The sequence below is a fragment of the Moschus berezovskii genome, chromosome 2, assembly GCF_049115385.1.
Source record: "Moschus berezovskii isolate FMDL1 chromosome 2, NW_MosBer_1.0, whole genome shotgun sequence".
Lineage (NCBI taxonomy): Eukaryota > Metazoa > Chordata > Mammalia > Artiodactyla > Moschidae > Moschus > Moschus berezovskii.
The window spans coordinates 61,551,262-61,561,048 of NC_142461.1; the positions used below are offsets into that span (position 1 = coordinate 61,551,262).

Sequence of the window (9,787 nt, forward strand, 5' to 3'; positions counted from 1 at the left end):
ACCCCAAACCTTTAGAACCCACTAATTTTGTGATTTAATCAAAAATAAATTTGACTGGTTTGTTTGAAGAATTAGAGGGTAGGCCTTATGTGATTGGAAAGACTCCCTTCTCTCATTATATAATTGATAATATATTTATTCTAGTTGATTAAAAATGTTTCCCTTCCACATATTATATTATATACTTGTCTTTTTTTCTATCCCATAATGCTTTTTATGGCCATGGAGAACAATTATAGTAAAATCCTCCTTCTATTGCAAATCATTTATGAAACAGCTTAAGTACTGTCATGTGTGGATTTATGGATTGCAAAGTCATTCTGTGGTTTCTGTTAAACTCAGGATAGATTTGACCATATCCGATTGTTACAGTATCTCAAAGAGCAAATTGCTTTATATATTTTGCAACAGGATATCTTCATGAATTGTCAAACAACTTAAGAGTTCTGTTATTTTTATAGCATCTGCATTTAGTTATTATGTCACTCACTTTGTTCTGAATAATTCTGCTCATAATAAGACTAGAAGATATTTTGTATTCACCCTAATTTGGGGCCATATAATTTTCCTCTGTAAATATACCATAACACTCAGGCATATGCACTAAATCAAAGATGTACACTTACTACTTGGAATGTACTCATAAATTTTGAAAAAAATATGTAGGAGCTCTAAATGTCAAGCACCCTGGTAGGGTATGCACATTTTCTCCGAGTACCAATAGCATTCACCTTTACTATAAAATTTCAAAAGCATTTTCAGAAACACTTTCCACTTGTTCTGAATTGCAATTACATGTTTTATGCCATTATTCCCATTTTCAGGCTTTAAAAAACTGAGACAGATAATAAGCAACTTCCTCAGGACCACAAAGCAAATAATTGACAGGTGGATTAAATATCTATTTTAGAAGAATTTTAGAGTTACCAAAAATTTGCAAGAACACTACAAAGTTCCTGCACACCTCACAGACTATCTTAACAGCACCTTAGTACAGAAAGATAAAAGATATGCCATGCTCATCACATCACATTATGGGACAATATACTTATATTAAATTCAATGTGAGTTGTGTCCAACTTAAGGCTTCCCTGGTGGCTCAGAGAAAAATGTCTGCCTGCAATGTGGGAGACCAGGGTTTGATTCCTGGAGTGGGAAGATCCCCTGGAGAAGGAAATGGCAACCCATTCCAGTACTCTTGCCTGGAAAATCCCATGGACGGAGGAGTCTGGGAGGCTACAGTCCATGGGGTCGCAAAGAGCTGGACACCACTGAGTGACTTCATTTTCACTTTGATCTAGTGTATATGGGTCATTCTAGCCTTTCCTGCTTGTTTATGACTTAGTTCCCATTCCAACAGGGAGAAATATGGCTCCCATCACCATCTACCATCCATTAACTTATTTGTCCAACCCCTCTATTTATGTACATTGCTTTCAGAATTACTAACTTCTACTCCAAAGGGTCATCTGAGTTAAATTCACCCATTCCAGTACATTTTAGTTCACTGATTCCTAGAATGTCAATGATTACTCTTGCCATCTCCTGTTTGACCACTTTCAATTTGCCTTGATTCATGAACCTAACATTCCAGGTTCCTATGCAATATTGCTCTTTACAGCATCGGATCTTGCTTCTATCACCAGTCACATCCACAACTGGATATTGGTTTTGCTTTTGCTCCATCCCTTCATTCCTTCTAGAGTTATTTCTCCACTGATCTCCAGTAGCATACTGGGCACCTACCGACCCAGGGAATTCTTCATTCAGTAGCCTATCATTTTGCCCTTTGATACTGTTCATGGGGTTCTCAAGGCAAGTATACTGGAGTGGTTTGCCATTCCCTTCTCAGTGGACCACATTCGGCTGTGGTCCATGTGATCAGATCGACTAGTTTTCTGTGATTATGATTTCAGTGTGTCTGCCCTCTGATGCCCCCTCGCAATACCTACCGTCTTATTTGGGTTTCTCTTACCTTGGGCGTAGGATATCTCTTCACAGCTGCTCCAAGAAAGCGCAGCCGCAGGACCTTACCTTGGACGAGGGGAATCTCCTCAAGGCCACCCCTCCTGACCTTGAACGTGGAGTAGCTCCTCTTGGCCCTCCTGTACCTGCGCAGCCACCGCCTATTGGACGTAGGGTAGCTCCTCTCGGATACCAGCCTTGGCCTCAGGTGTGGGGTAGCTCCTCTCGGGCATGCCTCTTTGCGTGTTCGGTTGCTATGGGGCCGGCGTCTCTCGCGTCTGCGCCACCGGGGCCGGCGTCTCTCTCAATATGCCAGTAACTTGGAAAACTCAGCAGTGGCCACAGGACTGGAAAAGGTCAATCTTCATTCCAATCCCAAAGAAAGGGAATGGCTAAGAATGCTCAAACTACAGCACAGTTGCACTCATCTCACACGCTAGTAAAGTCATGCTCTAAATTCTCCAAGCAAGTCTTCAGCAATATGTGAACCGTGAACTTCCAGATGTTCAAGGAGGTTTTAGAAAAGGCAGAGGCACCAGAGATCAAATTGTCAACATCCGCTGGATCACAGAGAAGCAAGAGAATTCCAGAAAAACATCTATTTCGGCTTCATTGACCATGCCAAAGCCTTTGACTGTGTGGATCACAATAAACTGTGGAAAATTCTGAAAGAGATGGGAATACCAGACCACCTGACCTGCCTCTTGAGAAACCTGTATGCAGGTCAGGAAGCAACAGTCAGAACTGTACATGAAACAAGAGACTGGTTCCAAATAGGAAAAGGAGTACGTCAAGGTTGTATATTGTCACCCTGCTTATTTAACTTATATGCAGTGTACATCATGAGGAACGCTGGGCTGGAAGAAGCACAAGCTGGAATCAGGATTGCTGGGAGAAATATCAATAACCTCAGATATGCAGATGACACCACCCTTATGGCAGAAACTGTAGAGGAACTCAAAAGCCTCTTGATGAAAGTGAAAGCAGAGAGTGAAAAGGTTGGCTTGAAGCTCAACATTCAGAAAACAAAGATCATGGCATCTGGTCCCATCACTTCATGGGAAATAGATGGAAAAACAGTGGAAACTGTGTCAGACTTTATTTTTGGGGGCTCCAAAACCACTGCAGATGCTGATTGCAGCCATGAAATTTAAAGACGCTTACTCCTTGGAAGGAAAGTTATGACCAACTTAGATAGTATATTAAAAAGAGACATTACTTTGCCAACCAAGGTCCGTCTAGTGAAGGCTATGGTTTTTTCCAGTGGTCATGTATGGATGTGAGAGTTGGACTGTGAAGAAAGCTGATTGCCGAAGAATTGATGCTTTTGAACTGTGGTGCTGGAGAAGACTCTTGAGAGTCCCTTGGACTGCAAGGAGATCCAACCAGTCCATTCTAAAGGAGATCAATCCTGGGTGTTCATTGGAAGGACTGATGCTAAAGCTGAAACTGCAATACTTTGGCCACCTCATGCGACGAGTTGACTCACTGGAAAAGACTCTGATGCTGGGAGGGATTGGGGGCGGGAGGAAATGGGGACGACAGAGAATGAGATGGCTGGATGGCATCACCGACTCGATGGACATGAGTTTGAGAGAACTCCGGGAGTTGGTGATGGACAGGGAGGCCTGGCGTGCTGTGATTCATGGGGTCGTAGAGAGTCAGACACGACTGAGTGACTGAACTGAACTGAACTGACTCCAACGGGAAAAGTTTTCCCAACTATGGTACTGATCTATATTGATAGTTTTTGTCTCTAGTCTTACAACATTTCCTTCTTTCTTAAGTGACCTAGATTAGTCCCTTTTCTGTCACATTCTTTAATAAAGTATGCCACATACTTAGAATAGAATTAGATTATTTCATCACAGTCTGCATTACATCATAAAACCCTCCTATCTGATGAATTTTATTTGAACTTTTATATATTATGGTCCACTCTTTTCTTTATGCAGTTCTCTTTGTTCGTTTAGACAAACCCATGATGTCAGGTATTTGTTATTATAGACAATTGAGAATTGTTTCATAGCCCTAAAAATTCCCCTGTGTTTCACCTATTTTTGTGCTAAACAGCTTCAGTCATTTCGGATTCTTTGTGATCCAATGGATTGTAGTCCTCCAGGCTCCTCTGTCCACTGGATTCTTTAGACAAGGATATTGGAGTGGGTTGCCATGCCCTTCTCCAGGGGATCTTCCTGACCCAGGGTTCAAACCCATGTCTCTTGTGTCTCCTGAACTGGTAGGTAGGTTCTCTACCACCGGCACCACTTGGGAAATCCCTTTTAACTATTTCAGTTCAGTTCAGTTCAGTCGCTCAGTCATGTCCAACTCTTTGCGACCCTGTGAATCGCAGCTCGCCAGGCCTTCCTGTCCATCACCAACTCCCGGAGTTCACTCAAACTCATGTGCATCGAGTAAGTGATGCCATCCAGCCATCTCATCCTCTGTCGTCCCCTTCTCCGCCTGCCCCCAATTTCGCCCAGCATCAGGGGCTTTCCCAGTGAGTCTACTCGTTGCATGAGCTGGCCAAAGTATTGGAGTTTCAGCTTTACCATCAGTGCTTCCAATCAACACCCAGGACTGGTCTCCTTTAGGATGGACTGGTTGGATCTCCTTGCAGTCCAAGGGACTCTCAAGAGTCTTCTCCAGCACCACAGTTCAAAAGCATCAATTCTTCGGCGATCAGCTTTCTTCACAGTCCAACTCTCACATCCATACATGACCACTGGAAAAACCATAGCCTTGACTAGATGGACCTTTTTTGGCAAAGTATTGTCTCTGCTTTTCAATATGCTATCTATATTGGTCATAACTTTCCTTCTAAGGAGTGAGCGTCTTTTAATTTCATGGCTGCAATCACCATCTGCAGTGATTTCGGAGTCCAAAAAAATAAAGTCTGCCACTGTTTCCACTTTTTCCCCATTTATTTGCCATGAAATGAAGGGACCAGATGCCATGATCTTCGTTTTCTGAATGTTGAGCTTTAAGCCAACTTTTTCACTCTCCTCTCACTTTCATCAAGAGGTTCTTTAGTTCTTCTTCACTTTCTGCCATAAAGATGGTGTCATCTGCCTATCTGAAGTTATTGATATTTCTCCCAGCAATCTTGATTCCAACGTGTGCTTCTTCCAGCCCAGCATTTCTCATGATGTAATCTGCATATAAGTTAAATAAGCAGGGTGACAATATACAGCCTCGATGTACTCCTTTTCCTATTTGGAACTAGTCTGTTGTTCCATGTCCAGTTCTAACTGTTGCTTCCTGACCTGCATATAGCTTTCTGAAGAGGCAGGTCAAATGGTCTGGTATTCCCATCTCTTTCAGAATATTCCACAGTTTATTGTGATCCACACAGTCAAAGGTTTTACCTATTTAATCATCCCCAAATGGAAAATATTTCTCTCAGTGAATAGGTGTCTTTTCATTCTCTTTAAACAGCATCGTTTGTTGGACAAAGATTTTTACTTTAATAAAGGCCAACTTATCTAATTTTTCTTTCATAAATTTCCTTATAGTGTTGTAACTAAAAGTTTATTAGCAAAATTTTCCTATAGAAGTTTCATAGTTCTGAATTTTGTATTTAGTGCCTATGATCCAGGTTTAAAATCATGAGGTCTGTCTCTAGTAAAGTACTTTTTGTTTGGTTTTGTTCTTTCCCTATGGATATCCACTTGTTCTAGTATTATTTTTAGAAAGGATAATGGTTCTTCCATTGAATTTTTTCTGTCTTTATAAAAAAATAACTTGATTATATTTGTGTTGATCTGTTTCAGTTCTCTACTTTGTTTTGCTCATCAGTGTTGCTGTACTTGTGTCAATAACCATGCAGTCTGAATTATGGTGGTTTTGTAATAAATTCTAAAATTGTGTAACATGAGTTCTTTTACTTCAGAATTGTTTTAGCTATTCTAGGTCCTATCCTTTTCCATATCAATTTGCTAATAATTTTATCAATATCTATAGAAAAGTTTGCTTGGGTTTTGATAAGGATTGTGTTGACTTTTTACTAAAATTATGAAGAATTATCACCCACTCCAGTGTTCTCGCCTGGTGAATCCCAGGGATGGGGGAGCCTGGTGGGCTGCCATCTATGGCGTTGCATAGAGTTGGACACAAATGAAGTGACTTAGCAGCAGCAGCAGCAGCGTGAAAAATTATCACTTTAATGAAATTGTCTTCCAAGCTATAAACATGGAATATCTCTCTATTTATATATTCTTTGGCTTTTTCCTTTTGGTGTTTTATCTTTTTGCATATATATCTTGTATATATTTTGTTAGATTTATACTTAAGTTTTATCCTGTGGGCATATGACAGTATTTAACTGTCTTTTTTTTTTAATTTTTAAATTCCAGTTATTCACTGTTGGCATATAAGAAAGCAAATGACTTTTACATATTGCTCTTGTATCCTACGAATTTGTTGCACTCTTTTATTACTTTAAGAGATTGTATAATTTCTTAAAAATAAATATTTGCGATTTGTTAGAATATATATTCTATGCCTTTTGCAAATATAGACAGTTTTACTTCCTTTTCATTCTTTATACTTTTCATTTATTTACTTTCCTTCTTGTGCTAGCTAGGACTTTCAGCAAAATGCTGAATGTGCATGGTGAAAAAGAATGTGCTAACCTTGTTTCTTATTCTAGGTAGAAAGTGCTCCGTCTCTTATGACTAAAGATGAAGTTAGGTAATATTTTCTTATGAATACTCCTTATAATAAGGAAGTTTCCTTCTATTACTGGCTTTCTTAGAATTTAATGAAGAATGGTTGGTGAATTTTGTTAGAGGTGTTTATGCATTTATTTATAGAATCACATAGTTTTTCTTTAATTTTTAATGCAGATGTAATTCATATATGATACAATTTATTTGTTTAATGTAGAATTCAATGGTTTATTAATATATTCACAGAGATGTTAATTCTAGACAGCATTGTTTTAATTCTAGAACATTCATTTTACCCCAAAAAGAAATGTTTTACCCAATAGTTTCTTTCCTCCAGTATTTGGTAACCACTAATAAACATTTGGCTTCTGTGGATTTGCGTGTCCAAGGCATTTCATATAAAATGACACAGTACAGTATACTGTCTTAGTGTTTCACTTCCTTCACTTACCTTAAAGTTTTCAAGTTTATTACCCATGAAGTTTCCCTTAATTACATATATTTTGAGAGGAGTACTTTTCAAGATTACTGGGGGAAATAACAACAACCTCAGATATACAGATTATGCCACTCTAATGACAGAAAGTATTTCTGCCCTCTGATGCCCTCTAGCAATACCTGTCGTCTTACTTGGGTTTCTCTCACGTTGGTCGTGGGGTATCTTTTCACGGCTGCTCCAGTAAAGCGCAGCCGCTGCTCCTCACCTTGGACGAGGGTTATCTGCTCACGGCCACCCCTCCTAACCTTTACACGGAACAACAGACTGGTTCCGAATAGGAAAAGGAGGACATCAAGGTTGTATATTGTCACCCTGCTTATTTAACTTACATGCAGAGTACATCATGAGGGACGCTGGGCTGGAAGAAGCACAAGCTGGAATCCAGATTGCCGGGAGAAATATCAATAACCTCAGATATGCAGATGACACCACCCTTATGGCAGAAAGTGAAGAGGAACTCAAAAGCCTCCTGATGAAAGTGAAAGAGGAGAGTGAAAAAGTTGGCTTAAAGCTCAACATTCAGAAAACTAAGATCATGGCATCTGGTCCCATCACTTCATGGTAAACAGATGGAGAAACAGTGGAAACAGTGTCAGACTTTATTTTTTGGGGCTCTAAAATCACTGCAGATGCCGATTGCAGCCATGAAATTAAAAGACGCTTACTCCTTGGAAGGAAAGTTATGACCAACATAGATAGCATATTGAAAAGCAGAGACATTATTTTGCCAACCAAGGTCTGTCTAGTCAAGGCTATGGTTTTTCCTGTGGTCATGTATGGATGTGAGAGTTGGACTGTGAAGAAAGCTGATCACCGAAGGATTGATGCTTTTGAACTGTGGTGCTGGAGGAGACTCTTGGGAGTCCCTTGGACTGCAAGGAGATCCAACCAGTCCATTTTAAAAGAGATCAGTCCTGGGTGTTCATTGGAAGGACTGATGCTAAGGCTGAAACTCCAATACTTTGGCCACCTCATGCGACGAGTTGACTTACTGGAAAAGACTCTGGTGCTAGGAGAGATTGGGGGCAGGAGGAGAAGGGGAAGACAGAGAATGAGATGGCTGAATGGCATCTGATTCAATGGACATGAGTTTGGAGTGAACTCCGGGAGTTGGTGATGGACTGGGAGGCCTGGCGTGCTGTGATTAATGGGGTTGCAAAGAGTCGGACATGACTGAGTAACTGAACTGAACTGAATGACAGAAATTGAAGAGGAACTAAAGAGCCTCTTGATGAAGGTGAAAGAGGAGAGTGAAAAAGTTGGCTTAAAACTCAACATTCAGGAGATGAGTCGTGCGAGAGTTTGACTTTTACTCCGAATGTGGGTGAACCGAGCATTGATCCAGAATGGCTACTCTGATCTATGTTGATAAGGAAAATGGAGAACCAGGCATACATGTGGCTCCTAAGGATGGGCCGAAGCTGGGGTCTGTGCCTTCAGTCAAAGTTTTAGATGGGAGATCTCAGGTGTCAACACCACGTGTTGGCAAAATGTTTGATGCTCCACCACCTTTACCAAAACCTGCCAGAAAGGCTTTGGGAACTGTCAACAGAGCTACAGAAAAATCAGTTAAGATGAATGGACCACTCAAACAGAAACAGACAACTTTCTCTACCAAAATGATTACTGAGAATACTGTTAAAGCAAACGTCCGGTTGCTGCCTCAGATGACACCTATCCCGAAATAGAAAAATTCTTTCCCTTCAATCCATTAGATTTTGAGAGTTTTGACCTGCCTGAGGAGCACCAGATCGCACACCTCCCCTTGAACAGAGTGCCTCTCTTGATCCTGGATGAGGAGAGGGAGCTTGAGCAGCTGTTACAAGTGGGCCCCCCTTCGCCTCTGAAGATGTCTCCTCCTCTGTGGGAGTCTAATGTGTTGCAGTCTCCCTCAAGCCTTCTGTCAACTCTGGATGTTGAATTGCCACCTGTTTGCTGTGACTTAGGTATTTAAATTTCTTAGCACTTTATAGTTTGGGTATGTATTAATAGTTTGTATTAATAAAGCAATTCTTTGTTTAACCAAAAAAAATAAATAAATAAAATAAATAAAACTCAACATTCAGGAAACTAAGATCAGGATATCTGTTCCCATCATGTCATGGCAAATAGATGGGGAAACAATGGAAAGAGTGGCAGATTTTCTTTCTTGGGCTCCAGAATATTGTGGATGGTGATTGCATCCATGAAATTTAAAGACGCTTGCTCGTTAGAAGAAAACCTATGACAAAATTAGACAGCATGTTAAAAAGCAGAGCCATCACTTTGCACACAAAGGTCCATATAGTCAAAGCTATGATTTTTCCAGTTTTCATGTATGGATGTGAGAGTTGGACCATAAGAAGGCTGAGAGCTGAAGAACTGATACTTTTGTACTGTGGTGCTGGAAAAGAACTATTGAGAGTCCCTTGGTCAGCAAGATAATCAAACCAGTCAATCCTAAAGGTAATCAAACCTGAATATTCATTGAAAACTGCTGCTGAAGTTGAGCACCAATACTCTGCCTACCTGATAATAAGAGGAAACTCATTGTAAAACAACGTGATGCTGGGAAAGATTTAGAGCAAGAGAAGAGGGTGACAGAGTATGAGTTGGTTGGCCAGCTATTTGCGACCCCATGAATCACAGTATGCCAGGCCTCCCTCTCCATCAC

General features: G+C 40.5%; 1 pseudogene; it reads left to right on the forward strand.

Moving 5' to 3' along the window:
• Positions 1-8,480: 8,480 nt before the first annotated feature.
• On the forward strand, positions 8,481-9,108 carry LOC129537508 (securin pseudogene; annotated as a pseudogene).
• Positions 9,109-9,787: the final 679 nt, after the last annotated feature.